Source organism: Heterocephalus glaber, unplaced genomic scaffold, assembly GCF_053883595.1.
Source record: "Heterocephalus glaber isolate CG9 unplaced genomic scaffold, H.glaber_assembly_v1.0 deba00000594, whole genome shotgun sequence".
NCBI lineage: Eukaryota > Metazoa > Chordata > Mammalia > Rodentia > Bathyergidae > Heterocephalus > Heterocephalus glaber.
This window is the reverse complement of record NW_028258151.1, coordinates 31,288,072-31,300,755: the sequence shown is the minus strand read 5'-3', so window position 1 is coordinate 31,300,755 and position 12,684 is coordinate 31,288,072. Positions and strand designations below refer to the sequence as shown.

Here is a 12,684-nt window from a genome sequence, read left to right as displayed (position 1 = left end):
AAGGCATCTTAGTCACTAGGCTGGTTACCCTGCTTTCTTCAGCCAGAGTCACAGTGGATGCACCTTGAGCTGGCTCTTGTCATCTAATTCATTGCCTTGTGGGCTGGTTTTTCTGAAGCAGCGACGAAATTCTTTGGAACCCAGGAGGTTTGTGGAGCAATCTCGGGTCCAGTATAGCCCTATTTATATTAGGTGCCGAGGCAAGTTCTCCTTCCCATCTCACTTTGACCCTTGGCTCCTCCTTTTCTGAATTCTCGCTCAGGAGAATCGTAAGAGTGATGAGGGCTACTAAGGGGGGGTACTAGTCTCTGGTGATGCCAGGAACTTATTCAGGCCCTTCAGGATGCCTCATTTGCAAAACCAGTCGCAAGAGCTTATGGTGAATATTAAATGAAATACTACAAGTAAAATACTTAGCGGTATGTTGGCATTCAAACATCAGATGAAATTATGAAGAGGGCATAAGAAACCAGTCTCTGCTGTTTCATCTTCTTGGCGCCTCAAGATGCCTATTTTTCCCTTTGGTTCCAAGTATCAAGACTAAGAAGCTCATAAGCTTCAAATACCCACAGGGCAGGTGGAATGACTGCTATGGCATTTCTATAAAAGAGCCAGTAGAGGGAGCTGTTCTCCGGTCTACTTTTCTTTTAATTCTGCAAAAGCCAATCTGCCCAGAGGCCATGGGCTTTTTCTCCACCAAAGACATTTCACTTAGAGAAAACTGGAGCCTGGACCGAGTCCTACTTTGAAGATAATCCATGGATTCTTCCTTAACTTTAGAGACATCTTGAGACTCAACTCTTGGGCTCCATGTGCAACTTGGAATAGAAAAGATAGTTCCTAGAGAGTGGATCCCAGGAGTTCTGGGGCTGAGATTTTAAAGCTAATACTTTTCTGGCCCTTGGAATTTTGAATATGTTCTAGCTTTCTAGACATTGTTGTCCCACAAATGTCTAGATTCCCAGCCTGTGAGGGGCTTTATTATAAACTTGTTACAAAGGCATCATGGGATTTGGACAGCCCTCCTCTCCTAAAATGATTTGTATCAAGGTGGTTGTGTATTCCACTTAGTAGCAGCAAGGCAAAAGAAATAGTCCTTTCTTGCTTTCAGGAACTTTTAAAATATGGACCTGGGATCCCTCTCAGACAAAAGATCTAAAATGGCTGCCAGAGCTGGCAAGATGGACTCTCTGAGGCTCTGAGTCAAGATCTCCACAGTTCTTCCCTCCTCAGATTCCTTAGGTCAGCAAGTTGCTTGGCCTGTTGGGGTACAAACCTCCCCTTGTCCACCCCTCCACATACACTCACTTTCTGGCTCACAGTTAATCAATGCAATAGTAAGAGCCCAAGAGATGATGAGAGATCTTTTTGGTCTTTCTTACAATTAACATTTTCTCACTGTCTGGTTTTGAGTAGCAGTGGCCTCATTTCTCTTAGTGTACCCAAGAGGCTCCGCACTTCACCTACTTACAGGATGATACATGGCTCAGAAGGAACCCAGAATAAGACAAAAACTTGCCATCCATGAAGGTTAAAAAGATTCAATGAGTGCTCCTCTCCCTTTGCTGCTGGTGTGATATCAAGATTAGCAATAGCTACTGAGTATTTACTAACCCTCAGGTACTGTGCTACGAAGTACATATGCAGTGCCCCATTCAACCCCTATGACAACTCAGCAAAACAATTCCTGAGGCTTGGAGAGGTTAAATGACTTGCCCAAAATTAAGCAGCTGTTAAGCAGAGTAACTGGTTATCTGAAATACAGAGCAGCTCCTCTTTAGACCCTGACCTGTTCTCCAGAACAGACTGTGGTGGAATTCCCTTCAGTGCTGGAAGAAATTTCCAAAGGTCACAGGAACCCGAGCCATGAGACCCACAGGTAAAGGCTAAGCCAGGACCTGTGGCAGCGCCTCATGTTCCTTCTCACCCCAGTCTTGTTTCCACAGGGCAAGCCAACTTATCTCAGGAGAAAAAGCTCACCACTGAGATGAAGTATTTTACCTCCTTTCCCACTCTCAGGTGATCTCTGAGATACCTGGCCAAGGCACACAGAACAACAGGACTCATTATGTTTTTGGAAAGTGCGTTGGATTCTGATCATTTGGAAATGAGCTGGGAAAATGACAGCTGGGACCTAGTTCCAGAATAGAATTCTGTAGGTCCTATGTCTTAAAGGGAAACACTGTTTGGGAACTGCTGCCAAGGGCTAGGTAATGGGTGCTATCAGCAATGATCAAGGCACCGCTTGCTTGTGACTTTGCTGGGCTTGGTTCACCCACTTCTGGTTAAGGGTCAGAGTCAACTCCTTCAATATAGGGGCTTAGACCACTTAGGAGAAGTAGAGCTGTATAGCTAGCATCACAAGAGGCACCTTCCCTTAATCACAGTTGACAAAGACCCTGCCTTCAACCCTCCAGTGAGCTTGGCTGCTCCTACTCATCCTCCACTGCCTGAAGTCAACAGAGAGAACTGCCCAGTAATGATGGTGAGCATCTAGCAGCATAAGGGAGAAAATGAAAGAGTCAATGCCTTGAATAGCTTTGGTACCACTGACTCTGAAGAAGAGAGGACTCAGGACTCAGACTTGAGCCCACCATGGTCTGTGGTCTCAGCCCTTCATCTCTGGGGTTGGTACCAAGTGGCTGCTTTTTAAAATATGGAGTTCTTCATGATTTTGCTCATGGTCCCTGTGCCACCAAAGCAAGGATAAGCACCAGATGTTTTGTTTCTGTGCTACTGAGGATTGAGCCCAGGGCCTTCATACTGAGCTACATCCACAGTCCTTTTCTTTGTTTATTTTGAGACAGGGTCTCACTTAGTCACTGAGTTGCCCAGACTAGGCTTGAACTTGCAATCCTTCTGCCTTAGTCTTCCAGAGTGCTGGTTTTACAGTATTCACGATTCTTCAACTCACAAGATACAGGTGGTTAAGGTTTTGAAAATCTGGCAGTTTCTAAACCAGTAAGTTAATACAGAGTAGGAGAAAACTTCTTGATCTGGTGGAGGTTACCGAAGAAGTTTTGAAGGACGGATAGTGGCTACTTTGATCTTCTTATGCTGAATATCACCTCCCCAAACTATTTCTCTTTTCTAAATCTGTGCAAACAGTATAGAAAAGTAAGTAGAACCAAATAGCCTTCATAGTGCACTGGAATCGCATGTCCTGCCCCAGGCAGGCTAAACTGAAGCTAAACCAACTCTCTGCTGCTCAGGTCTTCTCTTGCTCTGTATTTCCATGCACCCTAACATAATGAGCCCATCTCATGGGCTTCCAACAGGACAAATTGCCATAAATCCTAGCTTCCTCCCACATACTAACAAGGATCTCTGGAACTAAACATGTCTGGATTTGAATGGATGGAGTGCGTTCTTCTTTCCCAGCTGGTACATCCACGCCAATTAACACACTCACATAAAGTCAGGGGTGAAAGGGTTCCTGATAGAAGGGGACAAAGATAGAACAGATAAGTTTGGAACTGAAAAAGGAAACCTATAGTGGGCATGGTGGCACATATCTGTAATCCCAACCCAGGAGACTAAGGCAGGAGCATCTTAAGTTTTAGGTCAGCCTGGACAACTTAGTGAGAATCTGTCTCAGAAAAAAGGATGGGGAGCAGACTGTGTGGGCTGGGGATGTAGCTCAGTGAAAGGCCTTGGCTTCAATGCCCTGTGCTGTAAAAGCAAAAACACAAACCACACCACTAACAAAAAGAAAACCTGAGGTGGAATACTGGTCAAACAAGACCTTTATAATGGCATAAGAACTCAGGATTGGTAAAAGTCTCACCCAAAGATGATTATGGACTGTTAAAGGCACCTTTCACCTCTGACTATGAGTGCCATGTTGGCAAGTAGGATGTGCATCTAAGTTATCACTGGCTCCTCAGTATATGGTTGGCTATCTAGAGGATCATCCACAAATTTTTGTTGAGTTCCCAATTTTATTGGGGCTGTAGGGACCAGGTAAGGGCTTTTTTCTTGTGTTCCCCACTGGAGAATGAAATCACTGAACCTTGAGATCTAGATCCAAAGTAAATAGTCATACTTGCCTCCTAGGGATCCCTGAGGGTCTCATAAAGTCCAAGGAGACCTGGAACATCTGCTTCAGTGAGAGAAGACCCATTTCTCACCTCTAGGCTCTCATGATTCAAATACAGACAAGTGTCACATGCACATGAGGTCCTGACCCATGCTCATGCCTGGGTCCCTTTCTCCTTATACCTTCATGCCTCCTCTTTCAAGGTTGGGGGCTAATGGGATAAAGGGGTGCATAGACTCTGAGTTGAAATGACAGCACCAGAGAAGTTGCTCTGGCCTCTCCTAGCTTGGCAGGGTCAATGGCAAGCGATTCCTTTGGCTTTCAGTAGGGAATGATCTCAGTGTATGTGGAAAGGGCTATGAGCAACTCTACTAGCCTCAGAAAAAGACAAATCTACATGAGTAAGAAAGTCACATGGTAGAAATGCCACCCTACAACATGCCTCACAAGATGTTCCCAAGTCACTTTTCTAATGCTTTCCGGAGCCCACAAATGGCCAGAAGCATCGTAACAAAAGTAACTATAAAAATAAAAACACTATATTAGATACTTGGTATGAGCAGGCACTGTGCCAGGCAATGTGCAAATATCACAATGAATCATCATCAAATAATTCTTTGAGCTAGGCACCCACTTTAATTGTCAAGAAATGAAGGCTTAGTTTAAATAACTTATCAAAAGTCACATAACCAACAAAGTACAGGGACCAAGATTTGAACCGAGACCTGTTTGGCTGTAAAATCTGAACTAGTCACCATTATATTGTACTTGAGACACTGTCCAGCCTATGAGACCTATGTCTCTATTCAGCGAGACAGGAAAAATAGGAAGGCGAGATTCAAAGAAATGTTAATATCTGCCCCTGCGCATGCATATATGCAAACACATGTATTAAATATATGGTGGGCTCTTGACTTACGAACTCAATTCATTCCTGAGGACCAGTTGTAACTCAGATCACTCAACTGAAGGCTCAGTCTCCTCTAACAGCCTTCACAGTCTCTCTCCTGTACACAGGCAGATCTCAGTGTCCTTAGAGAGACATTGGCCCAGGATTTCTCAATGAACCCCACACAGGAAAGGATGTTATAATGTTCCTTTCAGAATGCAGTAAGGGCTAAATTTGTACCTGAGACCACCTGGAAGCATAAGCGCTGGCATTCAGGTTGTAACTTGAGATTTTGATCATAAGTTAAAACTAAAATTCCAGTCATAACCCAAGTTGTTTGTATGCCAGGCCAGTTGTAACTTGAGGGTCCACCATATAGAGCACTCTAGAATGCTTTCCAATGAGCCATCTCATTTCATGCTCAAAATAACACTGTGGGGTTATGATATTGTGAATTACATTGTGTATTATAATGTGAATACTCCCATTGCTCAGGTGAAGTAAGCAGGTCATAAAAAAGCTAAGTAATTTGCCCAAGATCATGCACCCACTTGATGCTTTAAACCTATGTAGTTTGATGCCACATCCATGGCTTTTTCACTCTAACACCTTGCCACAATAATGATATATTCTTATAGTTAGCTATCACTTATTAATCACCCATCATGGGTCAAAGAGTGTGCTAGGCTCATTCATAAACAATATCTCATAAGTAAACAATTGGTTTTTCTGGTCCATTAAAGACTAATTCCTTCTCCTCTTTTCCTAGGTGTACTCGGTAGCTTAAACCAAGATAAATATTTCACAAAAGGATGTTACTGTCACCTAAAGGACAAGACCAAAAAGGGAAGCTAGATTTAGGCTGAAAAATACAACTCTCAAAAGTCCCTAAACCAATGCTAGCAGGTCAATAGTGTCTTCATTCTCTAAGTTGGATTCATTTTTAAGGCTATCTCATTCCCCTTTAGTTCACATCTCTGTTCACCTCACATCTCTGGCTTTGTTCCTTAGAAGGTAAGGAGCAGAGAAGCAGTTGATGTAGGAGGGAAAAATTCATTTTTTATTGGGCTCCAGCAGACATTTAGGACTGTCTTCCCCTTGACCCTTTGAGCCTCAAACCCTACTGCTTAGATTTCACTATCAGTTGAATTCACTACCAAAGTAATTTATGAGAACCTGTTATTCTGGACTGGGAGATTCATGGACAGACTTCAGATCACTGGTGAAGTAAATAATAATTAACAAACACTAAGTCAGTAGCACAACCATTCACGGAGCAAGCATAGCATAAGTAGAGATCAGGCAAAATATCTCCTTAATGTAACCACGCTTGAACATGGTGGAGGACTGGAGTGAATGCTTTATCTCCAAGGCCTGGTTATAACACAAGGCATCACTGGACCCTGAAAAGATCGACAGGTGGATCCACTCTTCAAAAGTGTGACCCTTCACCAGGAAGTGATGAACTTCTGAGAATGGGACTTGTTAGATAAGAGAGCCCCGGTGGGTCAAAAGTGGCAATGCTGACGTTTTCTGCTGCAGATGGGATTATTCACTCGATGAAAGATTAGTGATAGGTTCTCTGTTACATCTCTGTTTCATAAAAGGGTGAAATATATAGTTACACCTGGAGTCCTGTGCTCACAAGGGCTGCATGCTTGGTTTAAGAATCTACTGCATTTCTTTGAGATTTTAAATAATTTTGTCTTTGAACTTGTGTTTTGTAAGTGAAGTCTTGGGGACAAGGGAGAGTGAGTAGAGAAAATGAGCACTATTTGTGCCCACCCTTCCTTGCTATCTGATTGTGTTGCATGGATATAGAATAATGCTGGAGTTCAGTGAAACTCAAGGCAAGTAAATTATAAATCAGTGATTGAGGAAATGGGGACATCGCAGTACTGAGACATCATGCTTTCTGTTGGAACCAGGTGCTTCGAATACAGAGAGGCAATGGGTCTCTAAACAGCGCTGGGGACCAAAGAACTCCAGCCCATTGCTCCTTACCCTGTCTTTCCCTGCATTTGTCACCTGCCTATGGAATGCTAAAAATGGTAACAAAGAAGGAAAAGAAAAGAGAGAACAATCCGTGGTTCCTCTTTGTTTCACACATTTTCTACTCAGTAGCAAGCAGAAGGTTGAGTGCCAGTGGAGTGCACTGGGATCAAGAATTGAAATAAACATAGCTGAGTGTGTTCTTTTCAAGAACTCCATTGCAATGGCATGAATGAAGTAGCTATGCCTGTATGACTTACGAGTTGTATAACTGCCGTGATTCTGCAAATGAGTTCAACATCTTACATCTTCATATATGATTGGTGTCACTCACTGTAAAGATGAATGGTGAAATTCATGCTTATAATTACGAATTTTAGTTTTTATTTAGCACGACATTCAACAGCAAATAAAAAACACCAGGACATGTCTACAGAGAGACTATGGAAGAAAGATTTTATGTGGTAGTACCTTTAACGGCACTTTCCTCCTGCTTCCTACAGTGTCTTTGTGCTGGATTCCACAAATTATGTAGCTGTCCCTGCTCTTGCCCTTGGTTTTCTTTTGGGAAGCAGAGGAGAAGCACCAGCGCTCATTCAGTATGATGGTGACAAAAGTTAGGCTTCATTCTTCTCATGAATGTGTGGACCTCTGCTTGCAGTGATGCTTTCCAACGTCGTGTGCAGGGGCAACTGACACTCCTGAATGAGTATGAGGAAACCCAAGGCAAATTCAGGTCCACCACGTACACTCAGGGACATCAGATCCACCCCTAAACTGGATGTGGCACCTTTGGACTTGATGGAAGAGGAAGAACGTCCACTCCCTCATGTACTGCTTGTGAGCTCATGTGTGGAAAGAACCCTGGGTATACCCATGAGTATCCTTGTGGTCTCTGCATTAGTCTATGCGTGTACTCTACACATATGTGTCTGCATGTGGCATCTGTCTGGCCCCGGGAGAACCTGAGAGAGGTGGATGTCAAGGGGCTGGCTGGTGGACACAGAACACCTTTAGTGAGAAAAACACGGCAAAGAGTACACATTGGTTGGGTGTCCTTCAGGAACTGGGTCCTCAGGGACCACAGCTGAGGAGAAAAATAATAGTGGGTCCAGGGGCCTAGGGAGGATATACTGTATGGCTGAATTTTCAGCACCAATTTTTTTTCTTGTAACCATTATCCTCTCCCTTATACCAAAAGGAAACAAATAGCTGTTGACTTAAGAACAGAGTCAAGTTCTTTCTGAGAAGGAAGGCAACTACCCTTTCCTTCTTCTGCTGGCCAAAAAATAATGGGACAGCTCCCTGAACCAGGACCCTAAGTGATGTGGACAGCGGATGGTGGGTGCGCTGGCATGGCTTTCATCCACGCCAGCAGGTCCGCAAGGCTGCAGCCCCCATCCCCTTTGCTTTCTTCAGCTCAGTAAGGATTGCAGGCTTGGTGCCAGCCCGAGCCTAGCTCACCTCCTACTTCTGGGTCGGGCCTCCTTGTCCCTTGGTTGCCATAGCTCCAGAGGGTGTGGCAATGGGGTGCGAGTCTAACTTCTGAGCGTTCTCCCCAGATTTCCCACCTTCCTGCTGAAAGAGACTACATATTTATGCTCATTTGATAACCCAGCCACCTCCAGGAGGAAAAACCCACAAACTCACTCCTTCAAAATGACACCCCCACCCAGGTGGTCTTCTGTACTCCCAACCCAGCCCAGAGCCCCTGGCCTTTTATCTTCCTGCATATCTCCAATGTAACCTGACATTCAGAAGGCAGACCCATCTCTATTTTGGGGGGGGGGGCTGGGGATCGAACTCAGGTCCTTGCGCGGCAAGCGGCGAAACCACTGAGCTAAATCCCCAGACCCATCTCTATTTAAAAACCATGAGGGTATTCCACCCACACCCACACACACACACTTGTGTTCCACATCCCAGAAGTGGCTGCTCTTCAGTGTGGAGGTGATTCAGCTTTCCTAGAAGATCATTTGCAGGGGGAAAAAAATACAGTACTACAGCTGAGACTGCTACTTGCTTTCCTCGATTAAAAAAAAAAATCCTGCTCTCAAGACACATGGAATTCCCATTGACAGGTCTGGCCAACACCAAGCGCTGCATTTTCTTCATTAAACATTAAGCTCAGGGTGAAGGGGTGGGAAAAGGGATAAGGACACCTGTTCCGCCTTTTCAGTGCTCTGACGATTTGAACTCTGATCCCCAAGGTCAAATGGCTGATGTTCAAAAGCCTCCTCTGGTACCCCTCACTCCCACCTCCAAGCTCCTTCCTGACAAAGAACGAATCTCTGCTACACACAATAAAGTCCTGGTGGATTTACCCAGATTAGAAAACCCCTTGAAGTCCCTGTCAAAACTAATCTTCTCAGGAGAAACACTTGTTGATAACCACTCGGCTTTGTGCAGCGGCAGGAAAGGGAGGCAGGAGGGAAAACCTGGCCGCTGACCTCCCCATCTCCAAGATCACCGGGCACCAGACACTCCTAACCTCGTGACCTCACCCCCAGCCCACACACACTCCCTGCAAGCCCTGCTCCCTACTCTCACTGGGTCCAGGCTCCCCCACTTTAGCCCCCCAAGCAGAAGCCACCTCTGCAGCTTCCCAGACTGAGGGACCTGGCCAGGTTCCAGCGTGCCCTCCTCCTCAGCCCCGCGGTTTAACCCTTCACCGGGCCCGGGGTGGGCCTTTCTGGTCATCTCCTGCAAACTTTGCCAGGCGCCTTGCCAGGGGTTTTCCTCCACACAACAGCCCCTAAGAAATCATGCATACAGATTTCCCTCTACAGGTGGTTGTGAGCTGTAGCAGTTTTTGCTCTTGCAATGCAAATATGTGTGTGTGTTTTTAATTTCATTTTACCCACTGCTAAGGTTTTTAACAAAAAATATTTAGCTTATGCCCACTAAAGACTTACCATTTTCTCTAGATAGTGGGAAGAGAGAAGATTAAATTCTCTAGGCAAGAAATAATGCCACTAGCATCATCACCACCATGCCCTGATTCTTTACCTCTCCCTAGACACCCCCCCTCCCCGCCACACACACTTTGTTCTGACTTCCTGAAGCCTTTTTAGAACTGAATTTTCATGTGTAAAATAATGACAAGAATGAAGACACTTAATCAGTCCCACATATGGCAAAGTGGAAGAACCACTCGCTCACTACAGAATCCTCTCCACCTTCCCAGCCCCGCATCACAGAACACTCCAGGTGGGAGCCAACCCCGCCATCCTTCCCCAGTTCACACCCAGGGCTGTCCTCCAACTGGCAGGCTCCTGCAAAACCCACACACAGGACCCCGGGAGAGCGTGCCCGAGAAGTCCAAGCAATTTGTGCAAATATTATTGTTCAATGAAAAAGACAGTAATCATGGCCAGTCACACGGATCGACTCCTCCAAACATTTAGCAACTGACATCATAAACTTTGCAAAAGCCAAACACAAGACAGTGCATGGAATAACCTACCTTGGCGAGCTCCTTCACTTTTTGTGCAAATGTTTTCCCCTCCGCATGCTTTACACAGATTTCTAGGGAAATTTGGAAGGACTGCTGAGGGGGTGGGAGAGGTGAGGGAATGAGGGTAATATAAATAAGGAAGCATTTTAAATGCACCACGCAAAAAGCTCGGGATTTCACGATATGTGTCTGCACTCTTCCCGGAGCAAAGCAAAACAGTTCCTTCAGTGCCAGACTTGGAGGGAGAGGGAGGAGAGAGCGGGAGGGGGAGAGAGGGAGGAGAGAGCGGGAAGGGAAGAGGAAGAAAGAGGGTGGGGGGGATGCTGAAGGAGAGAGAGAGAAGGCAGGAAGGGAGGAGAGGAGCAGTGAGGGGAGACGGAGAGAGAGAGAGAGGAGGGGGAGAGCTAGAGGGAAGGAGAGGAGGCAGCCCCCCTCCCACGCTACCACTCCCACACATTCAGGCACCTCCTGTAACTGATCAGAGCAAAGAACTCATCACCCACATTCAAAAACTGCGATCAGGGACCAAGTCCCCAGCACACACACTCTCTGCATCTATTTATAGACACACCCTAATGATATGCATTGCATTCTGAACGTAAATGTATGTGTGCATGCAGACTAAATATGGTTCTTTTGACAGGTTTTTTTTGTGTGTGTGTGTATGTGTACTGCAGTGTGACTGATTATATCGGTTTGGATTTCTTTTTTTTTTTTTTTTTTTGCATCAAGAAAACATGCATCAATTTTGAAGATGTTCTGGAAAAATGGTGGGGGTCTCAGTGCTTACAGAACCCTGGCTATTTTTTCTCCCTGCAAAGCTGAGATATTTGCAGAGTTGGGGCTGTTTGGAAAGGCTCCAGCTCTGGCTTGGTGTAGCACGCCCAGTTCCAGCAGTGTGTGCTATTGACCTGCATTGACGTCAGTGCGTCATTAGGTCTCCCTTAGAAACACTGACTTTCAAAAATAGTATCAAATTAATTCAGTTGGAGCCCGGTGAAGAAAGGCTACTAGCTAGAATCAGCCATAAAACTCCAGAATTCTCAGCCCTAGATCTCTCTTTCTTTTTTCTAGGAGCCAAATAGAAATCAGATTGTATGGGAAATGCCATTGAGAGGATTTTTTTTCTTAAGAAAAGGGACCAAATTAGATTGTGAAACCCAGAGCCGCCTCTTTTTTTTTCCCTTTCCCCTCTTTTTTCTGATCTAAAAATAACACCCTGCTTGAGCTGACTGCGGTATCTTTTGTGTTGCAGCCCTCTGTTTTTAGCAGTCCGGCCTCGGTGAAGGTTGGAACACAAGTAAAGACATCGATCTATTGATATTTGCAAAGCCAGGAATTAATTTTAATGAGCCAGGTGTGCCTTATCGTGGTGGTGGGTATTGCAGTGGAGGGCGCCATGGGAGAGATTTATGCCATTCACACCTTCCTGGTTTCATTTTTTTCCAATTCATTTTCTCAAAGCCATAATTCCCACCCCACGTGTCTCACGTGGCCTCTGACCAGCACATGCAACCCCCATTCATACAAACACAAAGCAGCAGCGCATTCACACTTGGTGGAGACGGTACATTCATAAGCTAGGGCTCTGGGATGTTCCTCCCTTGACTGCTTGGCAGAAAAGACCCAGAAGCCCCCCAAGCAGGACTGAGCTGGATCTGGAGAACGTAAACAAGCAATCTGATGATTAGATTGTAATATTATGATCTGCGCTTATCAAAAATCTTTTTTAGGGGGGAAGCAGTTGCCCCTTTCACATAACTAACAGTGTAGTTTTAACTGGTGTATTTTACACTCATTCATTTTTATATATGCCTAGGATATACATGGGAGTATAGAGCAGTTCCCCCAAGGCAGCAAATTAGGTAACACACGCCACTTTCGGATCTTTGGGGGGCTTTTTTTTCTATTTTCAGAAGATGCAGTTGCTAATTGTTCTGTGGTCTCCGTTTCCCACCTTTCTTGTTTCTCAATCCTCTCTCCCTGCCTCACCCTCCTCAAAGGGGCTGCACTTGTGCCTTTGGATGATTACAGAATTTGATTTCTCTAACTTGTTAAGTCTTTGGCCTGGGCTGAGACTGTTAATGAGGGGACTAATTAGGGCCATTGTGTACAGAGGCCCTTGCAGATGACAAGGGGTATGGGGGACCGTGGGCGGATGAAGAGAGCCCAAACTCATTTAAATCGTATGACTTAAAGTGAAGTGGGCCTGAGGCTGGGAAGGCAGCTCAGTTGGCAGAATGTTTGCCTAGTACGTGCAAGGACCTGGGTTTGATCCTTGGCACCACAAAAAGAGGTACAAGGTCA

General features: G+C 45.2%; 1 long non-coding RNA gene across 2 annotated transcripts in view; it reads right to left on the bottom strand.

Moving 5' to 3' along the window:
* The window catches only part of LOC101717883 (uncharacterized), a 105,744-nt gene extending 94,759 nt beyond the window's left edge, over window positions 1-10,985 (bottom strand). For both annotated transcript variants that reach the window (XR_015449013.1, XR_015449014.1), the window contains exon 1: window positions 10,387-10,985. This is a non-coding gene — a long non-coding RNA (uncharacterized LOC101717883). The remainder of the gene's footprint in view (window positions 1-10,386) is intronic.
* Window positions 10,986-12,684: the final 1,699 nt, after the last annotated feature.